Source organism: Panthera onca, chromosome B4 (assembly GCF_046562875.1).
Source record: "Panthera onca isolate mPanOnc1 chromosome B4, mPanOnc1 haplotype 2, whole genome shotgun sequence".
NCBI classification, from domain to species: Eukaryota; Metazoa; Chordata; class Mammalia; order Carnivora; family Felidae; genus Panthera; species Panthera onca.
The window spans coordinates 93,679,877-93,698,209 of record NC_138345.1 but is presented as its reverse complement, the minus strand read 5'-3'; the positions used below and the strand labels follow the sequence as shown (position 1 = coordinate 93,698,209).

The 18,333-nt window shown below is 38.3% G+C and overlaps 1 pseudogene; it reads left to right on the top strand.

Moving 5' to 3' along the window:
* The first annotated feature begins 4,811 nt into the window (after positions 1 to 4,811).
* Positions 4,812 to 6,032, top strand: LOC132660290 (tRNA-splicing ligase complex subunit RTRAF-like; annotated as a pseudogene).
* Positions 6,033 to 18,333: the final 12,301 nt, after the last annotated feature.

The following is an 18,333-nucleotide window of genomic DNA, read 5'->3' as shown; positions in this document are numbered from 1 at the left end:
TTCCAAGTAGTCTCCTTACCTCTGGATTTTCTCCCCTCTCACCCACGCTGCACCCAGAGCATGTCAGCCTTGAACTCATAAGACTCGGTGTTTGTATCACGCACATATCAACCACATGTTATCTATAACCTTATTGTCTGTTATTGAGGTTTACTGACATATTGTCCATACATTCATCATCATGAGCTCTTCAAGGGCTTACTCTCCTTTTAGGCCACTCCCCCCACCTTTTCATTTGGAAGAATACTTATGTGTACAATATAGACATTCAACACAACTGATAAATTCACTGTGGAAAAAATGCATTCCACCTACAATTAAGGTGTTACTCTCCTCTCTTGACCACATGTTAAAGTAGGTTTCTGACATTACAAACCATGCAAGAAAGTAATACAAACCTACAAACAAAAACCAATCACAAACCATGAAAGGATGTGCTTCTCGAATCTTAGAGAACAATTAGAAAGACTGGAATTTTAAAATTCCAGGGAGAATTTTTTAAAAATAAAAAGTTAAGGGGCGCCTGGGTGGCTCAGTCAGTTAAGCAGCCGACTTCGGCTCAGGTCATGATCTCGCAGTCCGTGAGTTCGAGCCCCGCGTCGGGCTCTGTGCTGACAGCTCAGAGCCTGGAGCCTGTTTCGGATTCTGTGTCTCCCTCTCTCTGACCCTCCCCCATTCATGCTCTGTCTCTCTCTGTCTCAAAACTAAAATCAATGTTAAAAAAAAATTAAAAATAAAAAAATAAAAAAATAAAAAGTTAACTCAGGTCTCTGGAATAAAGTAGAAATATGACCATATGTTTGAGACACAGGATTCCTCATGCTAATGTAGGTAAAACATTTTTGAAGGTATGATTCAACACTTCATTTAAAGGTAGTAAAGGGAAAAAAATCTCCACTTCAATTGCCAAGAAATTATCTATGAGTAATTGTATTACATATGAAGTTCCTGTGTAACATTTTATTATAAAATCCACCAATTAATTCAATAATTAATAGAGGTTTATTGGATATCTTCTATGTAAGAGGCACTGTATTAATGCTAAGGATAGCAGGTTGACTGTTTTCCTCTACAGGACATGCAAACTAACAATTACAATCCAATATAATAGTTGCTTTAATGTTGCTCTGTACAAAGTGCTGACGGAGTGTGAAGGGAACCTGAAGTCTGTCAGGAAGAGACCGTGAAGGCTTCACAGCATTTCAGCTGAATGAGATTTTGAGGAAGAATAGGATTTTATTTGGTGGGCAGGTGGGTTAGGAGGCTCATGGTAGAAACTTTTAGTGCTCGCTCCTGTCTGGTTCTCTCTCCTTCCAGGCACAGAGAAGGATTATACTTTCCCACTCTTTTGTAGTTAGGCAGAGCTATGTAACTAGTTCTGTCAGCGGGCTAGGGGTAGAAGTGACATGTGACACTTCTAAGCTGAAGCATTTGATTGCTAGTGCAAAACATTCCAGGACCTTTTATCTGCTTTAACAACTAGTGAAGTTGTAAGTTATCAGAAGGTGTAGTTACCCGATGATGGAAACTGTCAGCCTGGGTGCCTGAGTGACTTTGTGGAGCAGAACCACGATGACATTATGACATGGACAAGAAATAAATTGTGTGCTAAGCCATTAAAATTTGGGGACTGTTTTGTTATTTCAGCATTGCAGATAGGGGTAAAGCATTTAAAAATAAAAGAAAGGAAGAATAGACCAGTTTCCCATGCAAAAGAATTTGTGCCTTCCAGGAAGTGGAATACAGCTCCACATTCCTGAAGTGTGGGCTGTGCACAGTGAATTCCTTCCAAAGAATACAGCATAGAAGGGGGTGGGGAGGAGAGATTAATTTTGCAGTGGAGAAACATAACAAATTCTACTTTGGCCAGTGGATCGAGATTAATATTAACAGTGATAGGTTATGTTGATAGCATGCACCCTAGATATGATGTGAAAATTGTACATTCCCTCTGTGGTCTTCCTCTCCAAAATACGTAACCCTAAGCCTAATAATGAGGAAAACATCAGATAAGTCCCAATTAATGGATATTCTATAAAATATCTGACCAATACTCATCAAAATTGTCTAGGTCACCAAAAACAACGAAAGTTTGAGAAATTATTACAGCCAAAAGGAACCAAAAGAGACATTACATGTAACATATATGTAACATAGTACCCTGGATAGGATCCGGGAACAGAAGAAGGGTACTTGGTAAAAATAAAGAAATCTGAATAAAGTAGGAACTTTATTTAATAATAACATATCAATATTGGCTCATTAATTGTCACAAGTGTACCATACTGATGTAAGATGTTAATAATGGGGGTGAATGGGTATGGGGTGTACTGAAACTGTCTGTACTATCTTGCAATTTTTATGTAAATCTCATACTATTCCAAAATAAAGTTGATTTTTTAAATAAGGAGTAAGATAGAACATGGTGTGTTCTGTAAATTCCTTTTATTTTTTTATTTTTTAATTTTTAAGTTTATTTTGTGTGTGCATGAGAGAGAGAGAGAGAGAGCACGACCACAAGTGAGGGAGGGGCAGAGAGAGAAGGAGAGACAGAATCCCAAGCAGGCTCAGCACCATCAGCGCAGAGCCCGATGTGGGGCTCTAACTCATGAAATGTGAGATCATGACCGGAGCTGAGATCAAGAGTTGGATGCTTAACCAACCCAGACGCCCCTGGAAATTTATTTATTTATTTTAAATTGTTTTAATGTTTATTTATTTTCAAGAAAGAGAGACAGAGAGACAGAGCACAAGTGGGGGAGGGGCAGAAAGAGAGGGAGACACAGAATTCAAAGTAGGCTCCAGGCTCTGAGCTGTCAGCACAAAGCCCCATGTAGGGCCCAAACTCACGAACCGTGAGATCATGTCCTGAGCCTAAGGTGGACGCTTAACTGACTGAGACACTCAGGAGCCCCTGGAAATTTCTTTAAATTGAGGAGTGAAGTGAAGGGTTTTGGTAGGTAAGCAAAAGATCTTTTATGCTATTCAAAGGCCGGGTGAGAAATCTCTAGTAAATCTATGGATAGGCTTCAGGGGTATTGCAAAATCTCTGAAATTTTATGAAATTATATTGTGTATATGTATGTTGTTCTCAGAAGAAAGTCAAAAACTTTATTATTCATTTGTTCTTAAAGGGAAAAGGACCTAAAATATGTTAATAATCCTCACTGAAGACAATGTAGAAACTCTGAAATATTCTGAGCAAGAAAATTGACACAATTATATTTTTTGCATAAATCACTTTTTGGTAGTACAGACTAAGGTGATAGCGTGTGCATGTATTTGAAGAAGAAAGGCAGGAATAAAGGCAAGATGATAATAAAGACAGTGACCTTCAAACTTTTTGATTGTGGTCTACTTCGCATGAGGGAGAAATGATCCTATAAATTACCTTACCATACCACTGTCACTTTCCTGAGGAAGAAGAACTGAGTCATTAGGATGAAATGTCATTTTTTCAAAAACCAAAACTTGATGGAATGATCTATATCTATCTATCTATCTATCTATCTATCTATCTATCCGGATATAGATATATATCTACTTTAGCATTCAGGTTGTAAGTGTGCATCATTAGTTCATAAAAATGAAAAAAAAAGTTCAGTTTTGATCAATTCATACTCTTAGGAGGACTGTGGACTGCAAATCATTCTTTGAGAGACGGCTGTTACAATCTACAAAAGAAATAATGAGACCAAGATAGAAGAAGGTAGGAGGTACAGAGTAGAAGGGACAGATCAGACATACCAAGGGATCAGAATCAGCAGAGTTTTTTGATTGCTTGGAGGAGGAGATATAAGGCAGAGGGGAAAAGCTAACTTGATTTTTTGGTTCCTGGTGAACCATTTATGGGGAATGCAGGGTGGCAGATAAACCTGGAGGAGGATACAGCGGGTAGGAGATGATGAGTCTATTTTGAATGTTTGAGATCCCAAGTGGATACACCTGGGAGGCAACTGGATTCTGGGATCTTTCAGTTCAGCAAAGGGGGTCTGGGCTGGGCTCTAAGTTCCTAACTTAGGGAAGTGAAACATTCATATCGTAGTTTGATTTCTCTATCATTTACAATAATAAATAGGAATTCCAATTTTTGAAAGAAATTTGATAATACGTCTGAAAATAGACAATGAGGATGAGGGAGGGAAGAAGTAGAGCCAATTAAGAATCCCTGAGATATGGCAAGAGCAACTACATATTTATGATTAGAAATTCTTGCTGAATGAAGTTTCCATTGCCTAATTTCTTGAAATTCTGTTCCATGCATCTTTGTATTTCCTTACCAATCTTTCCCTCTTTACATCATGGAATTTAAGTGTTCATTATTTGTTGCTGCTACTGTTGGGACTGTTTTACTTTTCATTGATATATAATCTACATCTAGCAAAGTTCACAAATTTTAAGTGTACAGCTGAAGGAATTTTTACATATTTCTGTGTAAATGAACACAACCCAGAAGGTTCACTTATGCCTCCTTCCAATCAACACTTCTCCAAAGATAGCCACCATTTTGATCTGTATTACCATTAGTTTTTCCTGTTCTGAGCTTCATAAAAATGGAATCACAGAGTATGTTTTCTTCATGTGTGGCTCACCTCATTCCACAGTATGTCTCTGAGGCTCGATAATCTGTTGCCACTCTGTTGCAGTAGTTCATTTTTCCTGTGTAATATTATCCCACAATTTGTATAAATATACCTCAATTTGGCCCTCTCTCTGCTGCCACTGCCGGTGCCTGCACTGGTGCCTGCCACCCCTCCTTGCCTCTCCTCTCCAGGCCAAAGGCTGGAGGACCAGAGCAAGACACAGGGATCATGTTCCAACGCAAGCTGACAGTTCTTGACAACAACAATCCTGCTGGCTTCATTCAACTGTAAAGATGAAACAGAAGTTAGAAACTTTAGGGTCACCTGGGTGGCTCAGTCGGTTAAGCGTCTGACTTTGGCTCAGGTCATGATCTCATGGTTCATGGGTTTGAGCCCCGCGTCGGGCTCTCTGCTGTCAGCACACAGCCCGCTTCAGAAACTCTGCCCTGCCTTCCGCCCTCTCCGCCTCTCCCCTGCTTGCTCTCTCAAAAATAAATAAACATTAAAAAAAATAATTTAGAAACTTTATTGTTTGGCTTGAAGACCAGAAAACCAGACACTATTAGATTAAAAACAGGTAATTTAAGAAACATCCACAGCAGTGATTGGCCCAAGTTCTTTGAAAAGTATCTCAGAGGGGCACCTGGGTGGCTCAGTCGGTTGAGCGGCGGACTTCAGCTCAGGTCACGATCTCGCGGTCCGTGAGTTCGAGCCCCGCGTCGGGCTCTGGGCTGATGGCTCGGAGCCTGGAGCCTGCTTCCGATTCTGTGTCTCCCTCTCTCTCCACCCCTCCCCCATTCATGCTCTGTCTCTCTCTGTCTCAAAAATAAAAAAAAAAAAAAAAAAAACGTTAAAAAAAAAAAAGAAAAAAAGAAAAGTATCTCAGAGATGTTAACTGTCCTTTCAAGATTCAAGATGATGAGAAGTAATTGACAGGCTTCTTGGCTTAGCTATTAGACTTGAATATGGAGATAATGCTGAAAAGTACAAGGATTTGGTAGCTGATGATAGAAAAAAATGCTGACAACGCAGCTAAAAATGCAGAGCCATTGATCAATTTGGATGTAAATAATCCCAATTTCAAGCCTGGTGTAATGACTTTGGCTGACCTTCAGATTCAGTGTCATGATGATTACCTGATAATCCTAAAGCAATTCAAATTTTGGTCCAGGATGCAGTTGTTAAAGCAAATCAAACAAAAGAGGACTTGCCTGTTGCTGTAGACAAACATATTCTTGGTTTTGACACAGGAGATGCAGTTCTTAATGGAGCTGCTCAAATTCTGTGATTGCTAAATATACAATTGCTCAGAGAGCTGCAGACAAAAATTAATGAAGCCATAGCAGCTGTTCAGACAATTATTGCTGATCCAAAGACAGACCGCAGACTGGGGAAAGTTGGAAGGTGAACATTTTAGGATTTCAGCTTCTCACCTACACAGTACAATTGGGAACCATCTATGCTCTGGCATGTGTTTGGAAATCAAATGTCACGTTTTTGAGGGAAGAATCCTAAAAAATTGATTATGTTCTCGAGATTTACCATCATCGCTCTTTCTTTAATAAAGTTCAGGAAAGTGCGGAAAAATATACCACAATTTATCCATTCTACTATTGGTGGATAATTTTTTCTTTTTTTTTTTTTTTTTGGTAAATACGAGTAAAGTTGCTGTGCACATTCCTGCACATGTTTTTGGTAGGCATATGCATGCATCCTCTTGAGTATCATCCAATAAACAGAACTGTTGGGTCTAGCACAGGTGTTTGTTTGGCTTTAGTAAATTTTGCCAGTATTCCCCAATAGTTGTGCATCCTTTCCTTTCCACCAGCAGTGATTAAAGTTCCCATTTCTCCACACCCTTGGTATTACCAGAACTTTTCACTGTAGTCCATCTGGTGGGTAGTATCTCATTTTTTTCATGTTAAATAACAGCTTTTTTTTTTGAGGTATAGCATACATAAAGTAAACTTCACATATTAAGTGTCCAAATTGATGTTCTGACATATACATCCATGAAACAATCATCACTAAGACAGTAAACATGTCCATCATCTTCAAACATTTTCTGTGCCCCTTTGTAATGTCTCTTCCCCCTCATCCTCACCTTCCTATTTCTAAGCAACCACTGATTTGCTTTCTGTCACTATAAATTCACATTTTCTGGAGTTGTAGACAAATGAAATCACACTGTAGGTACTCTTTGTTGTCTGGCTTCTTTGCATCAACAATTATTTTGAGATTCAGCCATATCATTGCATGTATCAATAGTCCATGATTTTGATTGCTAAGCAGTGTTCCATTGTATGGCTATATCACAATTTGGTATTCCATTCCGTTCCCTTCCGTTCCATTCCATTCCAATGGACGGACATTTGGGCTGTTTCCAATTTGTGGTTATTGCAAAAAAAAAAAAAAAGCTGTTACGAACACTCGTGTCCAAGTCTTTGTATGGGCATATATTTTTTTTCTCTTGGGTAAGTACCCACAATTAGAAAGCCTGGATTATGTGGTAGGTGCATGTTCAACCTTTAAAGATATTGCCAAACTGGGGCGCCTGGGTGGCTTGGTCAGTTGAGCGTCCGACTTCGGCTCAGGTCATGATCTCAGGGTCCGTGGGTTCGAGCCCCGCGTCGGGCTCTGTGCTGACAGCTCGGAGCCTGGAGCCTGTTTTGGATTCTGTGTCTCCCTCTCTCTGTGACCCTCCCCCGTTCATGCTCTGTCTCTCTCTGTCTCAAAAATAAATAAACATTAAAAAAAATTAATAAAAAAAAAAGATATTGCCAAACTGTTTTTCAAAGTGGTTTTAACACTTTACATTCCCAATACAAGCATGCTTGCCAATACATGGTGTGGTCTATCTTTTTAATTTTCACCATTCTAGTAGGTATGTAGTGGTATTTTAATTTGCATTTCCCCAATGACGAGTGATGTAGAACATTTTTTCATGTGATCATTTGCCATCTTCGGTTCATGTTCTTTGGGTTTTTTGTTTTCTTATTGCTGAGTTTTTTTTAAAGTTTATTTTCTCAGAGAGAGAGAGAGCAAGCCAGGGAGGGGCAGAGAGAGAGAGAGAGAGAGAGAGAGAGAGAAAGCCCAAGCAGGCTCCGCACTGTCAGTGCAGAGCCCAACGTGGGGCTCAAACTCATGAATATGAGATCATGACCTGAGTGGAAGTCGGACACTTAATTGAGTGAGCCACCCAGGCACCCTTTCTTCTTATTGTTTTGAGCGTTCTTTATATACTCTAGAGACAAGTCCTTTAGCAGATATTTGCTTTGTAATGTTATCTCCTAGTCTGTGATCTATGGCTTGTCTTTTAGTCTCCTAACATGCTCTTTTGAAGAATAGCTGCTTGAAATTGTGATGAAGTCCAATTTATCAGTGTGTTCCTTTATGGATTGTGCTTTTGGTCTTGTATCTAAGGTCCCAAGATTTTCTTCTATATTTTTTTCTAGACAGTTTTAGGTTTCACATTTAGGTCTATGGTCCATTTTGAGATGATTTTTATATATGGCGATATGCCAATGTATGAATCCAGACTGATTTTTGCATATGCAGGCACGTGTGCACGCGTGTGTGTGCATACATACACACACACACACACACACACACAGCTTACAGAGAAAAAACTGTAATTTCAAAGAAAATAGATTTCTTTCTGGGTGGTGATTGCCATAAGGGCCATTTCCAGATGCACCTGCTCTTCTCAGTCAGGCTATTGAAATTTAATTCGAGCTGTAGTTGAGTTGTGTCTGGCTGTGTTGTGGTTTTCATCTGATGCAGTTCACCACTGGCTTCAGATGTTATAAGAGTGGGATCAGGACTTTCCTTTCAGCAGACCCTGGGATCTGAAAGCTAACAAGATCCTAGAGACCCACCTGGGCTTCGTGGCCAGGTCATCAGTTTTCAGAACTATGGAGTTATCTCCTTGCTTTACAGCCAAGCTGCCAGGTTATTGGCTTGCTGGGGAGATTATTTTGTTCTTCAGTCTAGTTTCCTTCTTCTGTGCTTAGAGATCTCCTTTGGCCATGCTGCCCATCCTCTGACCTTTGGAGGGAAGCTACCCTTCTCTCCATAAAGGTCCAGAATGCCTCAGAGGATTTTGTCCCAGTCTGCCTGCTGAGTTTTCATGCTTTGGTAGTTGGAAGTCTGGATTGCTTGTGAGGACTCCTGACCCATCTCCAGACCTTCATAGTTGGACCCTGGAGTACCTCTGGTGGATTTCTTTTCACTCTCCTAAACTGTTCCTCTTGACTCTAGAAACTGGCTGCTCTGAACTTGTGGGAGACTTTATACACCTTAGGAGGGGACCTCTTTTGGTTTTCCTTCTCTCCTCCCAACGTTTTGCCCACTTGCCCCTGACTAAAGACCCATAAGAGAAACTGAATGTATGGACACAGACTTGCTCTTGGCTGTGTGTCCTTGGAATTTGATCAGTCATGGCAGCCCATATGTGGCCATTAAATGTTGACTAAAATTTAGCCAGTTTCTCCTTACACCCGTCTATGGCAGGTTCTTTTTTCGTGCCGTTGCTCTAGTGATGAGAGCAGCTGTATGTCTCTTCTCTCCTAGGAAGGACTCATTACTTTCAGAGTTTCTTTGTGTTTCTTTTCTATGTTCCCTGTGTCTTCAGCTCTCTAAAGCATTTTTAAAAAGTATGTTTGGCTTGTTAACATGACATTGACAGTCATGATTTCTGCTAAATCAGCAGAACTGAGATTTATTCTTAATAATTTGAGAATTGTGCCTTTACAAATAAATTTAGAATTTATGGCTAAATGGGTAACTAAGGTTAAGAGAGGAGAAGAAATTTGCCAAGGTGAAAAAATAAGGTAGCGGCTGTCTTAGCTCAGGTTGTCATAACAAAATACTGTAGACTAGGTGGCTTAAACAAAAGGAATTTATTTTTTCAAAGTTCTGTAGGCTGGAAGTTCAAGATCAGGGTGCTAACACAGTCAGGTTCTGGTGAGAGCTTTCTTTCTGGTTTGCAGATGGCTGAATTCTCACTGTATCCTCACATGGCAGAGAAAGCTCTTGTAAAGGTACCAGTTTTATTGGATCAGAACCGTTCCCTTAGGACCTCATTTAACCTCAGTCACCTCTGTAAAGGCCCCATCTCCAAATATAGTCACACTGAAGGTTAAGGCTTCAACATATGAATTTGGGGGAGACACAATTCAGTCCATAGCAGGAGTCTAGCTGAATTATAATCTAGAGCTTGTATTCCCAGCCTTTCCAGGGTAAAGACTAAGAAAGTAAATATGGGGTCGAGGGGCTCAAGGTCTAGTTCTGACTCAGCTATGAAGTCAGAAAATCCTGAGTTTAAATTCTGCTCTGTACTAAAACTGTGGAATCCTCATTTCACTGAGGATCAGTGATTTCACTGAGGGATCCTCATTTACTGAGCCTCAGTTTCCTAGGAGATGTGAGACTCACTGGGATCATATATGAAAAATGCCTATCTGTCTTGATTATATTTATGGAGGTGCCTGGATGATGATACAGAGAGGTTAATTTCATTGAAAGATTTTATTGTTATACAGTTCCCAAGAGGAGGGACACATACCACCACACAGGGCCACAGGGGGAAGCACCCTGGTCAGGAGGCAGAAGGAATGAAGGAAAAGTATGACCCAGAGTCTTTACTGTGCTTTCCACAGGAAGGATGGAATGAGGCAGGGTAAACAGCTTGGATTGACTAGTTTGAATAAATTCAGTGGGCTCTGGGCTATGGGATGGTCTCTAGTTGTTTGGTACCTGGCCCTGGGGTGATTTAAGGCAGGAGAAATATTGGCTTGGTACATGAGAATTAGATATAGAAGAGGGTTAAGAGTACGGGCACTGGATCAGTATGTCTGCATATGAAAGGTGTGTTCTCAAGCAAGCGATTTACTATCTCTAGGAATTAGTTATCCCTGGAAGGAGCAGCCTCTCCCCACCCAGCAAATCCCCCAACATGTTAAACCATCATAAAATTTGAAAAATAAAGACATGATTAATACACTCTCCCAGTTCTTGGAATATTAGTACGGGCTTTATGAGTGCTTACTCTCTGTTTCACAGTCCCTCCATTGACAACCCCACTCTCACCTCAGCAGCTTCTGAAAGATGATTCACTTTTTTCCTCTGGCCTTTGTTTCTCTCTGTCATAGCCACATTTGATGCATCTTGCCTGAATGAGGCTTAGAGCCTTATTAAGAGGAAGTCCTGGGGCGCCTGGGTGGCGCAGTCGGTTAAGCGTCCGACTTCAGCCAGGTCACGATCTCGCGGTCCGTGAGTTCGAGCCCCGCGTCGGGCTCTGGGCTGATGGCTCGGAGCCTGGAGCCTGTTTCCGATTCTGTGTCTCCCTCTCTCTCCGACCCTCCCCCGTTCATGCTCTGTCTCTCTCTGTCCCAAAAATAAATAAAAAAAAAAAAAAAAAAAAAAAAAAAAAAAAAAAAAAGAGGAAGTCCTTCTGGAGTGGAAGGGCATGAACATGTAATAAGAATAGTCTGTTGGGGGCCAAATTGTTGAGGGATAGACATCCTTATTCTGGAGCTGGAAGAAAGGGAGTCCTAGTTTGAGGCCCCATAGGACATCAACCATGGGTTATTATATATAAGCATCCTGGCAACAGAGAAGACAAGCAGAAAATCTATTCCCCTTGACTGAACTGCCCACACGTTTCAGCAATAACTGGTCTTCAGACTGGTGAAAGGGACAGTCTGTTAGGTTCCCCCCAAGAAAGACTAAGGCTTAGCAACAGCTCTGACGAACAGGTTATTTTCTTGAGTTACCTGGACTGTCCAGCTTCAGGATAAAGTAGGGATAAAGAGGACAGATACTCTAGAGTGAGTAAGTGTCCTTGGATTCCTTGAACATCAAAGAAAAAGATGCGTATAGAAGATAGAACAATTTTCTGTTAAAATGACCAAGTAGGGCTTTAATTGGTAAAGCACCACTCAATGTCAAAGCAGGACATTGAGAGAGAACACCGTTCAGGATATAGAATTATGAAACCCAGGTGCTAGATACATATTTTTTTATTTCAACTCCATCCTACCATGAAAAGGTTAGCCATGGTTGAATTAGCAACAACAGAGTCCACAGTTCCAGTGAGCGATATAAACTTGGCTCTAGGTACATCATACATATTTGCCCAAGTAACATCCCCAAAAGAAAGATTAAGAAGCTGTACCTAGCTCTATGATCCTGGCCAGTTATTCATCCTCTGTGAAGTTCAATTTCCTTCTGTACACCCTGAGAATAGTAATGTTTACTTTTTGAGATTATACCAGGAAGATTATAGCAAAGTTTAAACAGTCAATAAATGATAGCTCCTCCTCTGTCCCCCTCCAGTTCTCTTTCCTCTATAAACATAAAAATAAGTTATTATAAAGTAACCAGAACAATTAAACTGACACAAAGTGAGCACTTACAGTGCACTAAAAATTAGTCTAAGTGTTTATGTGTCTGATCCCATGAATCTATGAATTTAATAGCCTCTTGAGAAAAATCCCAGACTTTGAATACATCATATGCCATAACATTTACATATAACACTCTCCTGACTGTCTGAATAAACCACAAATCCAAATAGACAAGAGTAAGATGAAAAGATTTTTATCATAGTTGACTCAATCTGCTACTAGAATAAGAATGACAGAAATCAGAGACTATTGTTGCCTTCATGGCATCTGTTTATTAATTAATTTTAGAAATTTTTGAGGGAAAAAAAACAATAAAAAGATACCAGCTAGAAACACAGCTCTCAAAAAGTGTCCACAGTAATCAAGACGGTATGGTAGTGAAGAAGAGATAGACACACAGATCAATGGACCAGAATACAGAACCCAGAAACAGACACAAATATACTCAGTTAATTTTTGACAAAGGAGCAAAAGCAATTCAACCGAAGAGGGATAGCTTTTTCAATAAATGATGCTGGAGTGATTGGATATCCATTGGCAAAAAATAAAACAAGACAAAATAAATCCCCACAACCTAAACCTCACATCTTCTGCAAAAATATACTCAAAATGGATCACGGACTTAAATGTAAAACTATAACTCGTAGAAAAGAACACATGAGAAAATCTCTGACATTAGGACTAGGTAAAGAGTTCTTAGACTTGACACCAAAAGCGTAATTCATAAGAGGAAAAATAGATAAATTGAACCTCATCAAAATAAAAACATTTTCCTCTACCAGAGATCCCATTAAAAGGATGAAAAGACAAATTACATACTGGGAGAAAATATTTGCAAATCACTTACCACACAAAAGCCTTTTATCTAAAATGTATAAAGAACCCTCAAAATTCAACATAAAAAAATAAATAATCCAATTAGAAAACTGAACACTGACACAGAAAAGACATTCACAGACATTTCACCAAAGGGGATATACAGGTGGCAAATAAACACATGAAAATATTTTTCAACATTATTAGCCATTAGAGAAACACACATTAAAACTACAATATCAATACACATAAGAATGGCAAAAAATAAAAAATATCAATAACAGCACATGCTGAAAAGAATGCAATCATACAATGATTGCGGGAATGTGAAATATTACACCCATTCTGGAATATAGCCCAGTCATTCCTATCAAAATTAAAAATGGATTTACCATACAGTCCAGCAATCCACTCTCGGGTATTCATCCCAGAGAAATGTCTTGCTTCCACATAAGAACTTGTACATGAATGTTCATAGCAACTTTATTCTTAATAGTAAAACCTGCAAACTATCCAAATTTATTTTAAAGGATGAATGGTTAAACAAATTGTGGTGTGTCTACACTATGGAATACTATGCAGCAATAAAAAAGGAACAGATTACTGATACACACAACGGAAGTTTAGAGGAACTTCAAGGAATTTATGCCAAGTGAAAAGAGACAATCTGAAAAGGATATATACTGGATGGTTCTACTTATTTAAGATTGGTGAAATAACATAATAATAGACATGGAGAATAGAGTAGTGGTTGCTAAGGGTTTGGGATGATACTCTAAAGTGGCGAAAGGAAGGAGTCTCATTGTGATCGGTACAGTTGAAAATCTTGGTTGTGGCGGGATTATCCAAGGGCCCTATGAGAGAAAATACCATAGGGCCACACACACAAACACAAGTACATGTATACCTGGTGAAATTTAAATAAGCTCTGTAGATTGATGAGTGTAAATATTTTAACTTTGATGTTATACTATAGGTGTACAAAGTATGAACACTGGAAGAGGCTAGAGGAAGATTGCACAGGACTCCTCTGTATATTCCTTTGCAAGCTTCTATGCATTTATAACTATTTCAAAATAAAGAGTTTTTTTTAAAGCAGCCATGGACCTTTATTAATTTTTTTTTTTTTTGAGAGAGAGAGAGAGAGAGAGAGAGAGAGCATGAGAGGGGGAGGGGCAGGAAGAGAGAGGGACAGAGGATCCAAAGCAGGTTCTGTGTTGACAGGCTGACAACAGTGAGCCCAATGCAGGGTTCGAACTCACAAACTATGAGACCATGACCTGGGCCAAAGTTGGACACTCAATCAACTGAGCCACCAGGTGATCCATGGTGCTTTGTGAACCCTTAAACATATATAATTTATTTATGATAAATAGGTTTGCCAGATATACCAAAAAGAGTTTTATATTTGTTAAATTTTCCTGAAATTAAAACCCACTCCCTTGTCTTCCCTTTCACTGAAAATCTCTCAACAGAATTATTTTGACAATTAGAAGCTGGTATGGATAAAACAGGCCAGTGAGAAATATATTTCTAAGGTTGCCAACTGGCCATAAATGAGCTGGACATTCTATCATTTTAGCAAGAAGAAAACGACAAGCTGGGGATGAAAGCGTACCTTTTATCTTTAAAGTTTTTCCTGTATATATTGCAGGTTGCTTGGACCTCAATATTGTTTCCATGTTTTATATATTATTTATTTATTTATTTATTTAATTTTTATTTCATTTTATGACAGTAAAAAGAACATCGATGTTGCAGAATTGTGATAGAATGGTTTTAAAAAAAGAAAGTGAATTCTGCCTAAAATCAAAATAGTTTCTAATAAAATATTATTATTAATCAATATTATTATATTATTACTATATTATTATTATATTCATCAATATTAATTTTTGGAAAGCAAATGAACTAATTCCAAAGTTCGTACAGAAAAATGGGTTTGGTGATTTTAAAATACATCTACAATTTCTTTAAGGAATGGAGTTTAACTCCCCTGTCCTTGAGTGTGGCTAGACTTCTAATGACTATGATAAAGTGACAGTGTGTCATTTCTGAGACTAAGTCATAAAAATTATGTGGCCTCCTTCTTGCTCTCTCTTTTTAGATCATTTGCTTGGGGAGAAATCAACTGCAACACCGTGAGGTTGCTCAAAAAGTCAATGGAGAGGTCCATGTGGTGAAAAACAGGCCTTCTACCCAAGTCCAATAAATCCTTCAGGCCCCACCAAACTTTCAGATGACTTTGGCTTCAGCTGATATCTTGACTACAACCTCATGAGAGAGCGTGGGCCAGCTGAACCCTGCTAAGTTGCTTCCAAGCTCCTGACCCACAAAAATGGTGACATTAGTAACTGTTTATTATTTAAGTCACTAATGGGAGTAATCTGTTATGCAGCAATAGGTAACTAACATAATGAATAAGTAATAACAGCCATGAAATCTTAAGAGAAAGAATAATAGGGACGCCTGAGTGGCTCAGTCAGTTAAGTGTCTGACTTTGGCTCAGGTCATGATCTCACGGTTTGTGGGTTCGAGACCTGTGTCAGGCTCTGTGCTGACAGCTCAGAGCCTGGAGCCTGCTTGGGATTCTGTGTCTCCCTCTCTCTCTGCCTCCCCCCCCCTCGCACTCTGTCTCTCTCTCTCTCTCTCTCTCAAAAATGAATAAGCATTAAAAAAAAAAAGAAAGAAAGAACAAGAATAATAAAGGGGAATTAACCTGATCATATTGTAAAACATATTCTAAAGCTTCAATAATTAAAACAATCTGCTACTGGCATAAGAATAGACATACAGATCAAAGAAATATAATAGAAAGTTTATAAATACACATATCCATGTGAAAATTTAGTATATGGTAAAGGCAACATTTCAAACCAGTGGGAGGAAAGATGCATTTTAACAACTGAGGAGCCAGCTGGAAAAGTAAGTTGGATCCATACTTTACATTTTATAGTAAAACTAAATTATTAATAGATCAAATATTTAAATATGAAATATGAAAAAAGGGTTAAATTATGAGAGAATAATAAACATTTCTGACTGGAAATTCAAAAGCTTTAGAAGAAAAGCTTGATAAGTTTGACCACACACACACTTTCTGCATGGCAAAAACATTATGGACAAAGACAAATAACAAACTGGAAAAATATTTGCTGCTCATACCACAGATAAAGCACTTATATTCTTAATTTATAAAGGGCTCTTATGAATCAATAAGAAAAAGACCAACAACCGAATAAAAAAATGAGTAACAACTGTCAAACAAGTAAATATATATGGTTTTTAAACTATGAAAAGAAGCTTAATGACATTCAGTACAAGAAATGTGAATTAAATCACAGAATGATATCACTTTTGATCATACTGCCAAAGAAAAAAAATCTTGATAAAACCCTATGTTGGCAAGAGTGTGGAGAAACAGACACTCATGTGCATTACTGGCGGGAGAGCGAATTGGTATCATCTCTGTAAGATAATTTTGGCAACTTTTTTATTAGTCCAAACTACAAATAGACTCTAGAGAAACTGGAACCTTTATACACTGCTGGTAGGAATGTAAAATGGTGCAATCATTTTGGAAAATAGTCTCACTGCTCCTTAAAAGGTTAAACATAGAGTTACCTTATGACCCAGAAATCCAACTCCTAGGTTCATTTCAGAAGAAATGAAAACATATGTTTACACAAAAAATTGTACACAATGTTCATAGCAGTATTCATAATAGGCAAAAAGTGTAAACAACCCAAATGCCCATCAACTGATGCATGTTAAATCAGTGTATTATATGGTCTATTAATTATGCCTCAGTAAAGCTGTTATTTTTTTTAAGTAGCCAAAGAGAAAGACTTCTTACATATGGAGGGACAAAGGATGACATCAGAATTCTTGTCAGAAACAATACAAATAATGAAGACATTGGAAAACATCTTTGAACTACTGAAAGGCAAAAACTAGTCAATCTAGTATTCCATTTACAGAAATGTATCTTTCAAAAATGAATGTAAAACATCACACTTCTAAGTAACACTTGGGTCAAAAAAGAAGCCTCAAGAGAAACGTAAAAACAGTTTGAACTAAATGAAAATAAAAAATACAACTTATCAAAATTTATAGGACATAGTAAAAACAGTGTTTAGAGAAAAATGTATAGCATTAAGTACATATATTATTAGTAGGGAGGATCTAAAATAAAATATCTAAGCTCCCACCTTAGGAAACCAGAGAAAGAATAATTTAAGCCTAAGGTAAGCAGGGAAAAAATATACAAATTAGAGCAGAAGTCAATGAAATTGAAAATAAGAACACAACAGGGAAAATCAACAAAACCAAGATCTGGTTCTTTGCAAAGATCAATAAAACTGATAAACCTCTACGAGGCTAAAGTAAACGAGCAAGAAGACACAAATGACTAAATTCTGATAGATGTGCTGATTAGTATAAATACTGATGCAAGAATGAACCTTGAAAACATTATGCTAAGTGAAAGAAGCAAGTCACAAAGAATTGCATATTATATGATTCTATTCATATAAAACGTCCAGACCAGGGAAATACACAGAGAGACAGAAAGTAGATTTGTGGTTGAGTAGGACTAGGCAGGGAGAGAGGTGGGGATAGCTAAAGGGTATCTGGTTTCTTTTTGAGGTGATGAAAATGTCCTGAAATCAACTTTGGTGATGCATATACATATGTGAATTTACTAAAAACCACTGAAGCATACACTTTAAACTAGAATTGTATGATATGTGAACTATATCCAATAAAGTGTCTTAAAAAAAAAAAGCAAGGTGCAAAACATTGTATATAGCAGGCTAATATTTGTGTAAGAAAAGATGAGGGGAAGGTGACCAAATATTTCAGCACAAAATGCTTATCTATGCATGGTATTTCAGGGAGGAATCAGGAAACTGAATGTATTTCTTGCCTCTAGGGAAGAGAACTATTTGGAAGAAACTTTACATTGTATTCTCCTTTTGCATCTTTTGAAGTTTCACCATGTACAGTATTAATAGGCAGATTTACTATAAAGCTAATGAAGCTTAAGATTTCGGACCCCTCACTTACCTGGGCCCTTCATAAGACCCTAGGAGACACCCTAATGATATGTCTACATGGACATATGTTTTTGTAAAAATTGCAAAAATGAGATATGCTTACTTCAAACAGTTAATCTTGCTGGTTCTTTCCACTCCAAATTCCCCTCTATTTACTTCCCCTTTTATGTGATGTGTGGGGGAGGCAGAAAGGGGAATCTGGCTGTAAACATTTTTGGGATATTGTTAAGGGAAAGTAGACTCAAGAAATAACTTTTAGTTTGGGTTCTGTGAATAGCCATCACTTCCTACAGTTAATTATTGCTAGTTGATCTGCTGTAGAAATGACTTCCAGAGATACTCTTATCCACTGTGCCAATTCATCTAGCATTGCAATAAGAAGATACAAGGATGGAAGTTATATTGCACAACGAACACGTCCTACTGCACTTGGCACCATAAATATATGGCTATAAGAAGAGAAACAAG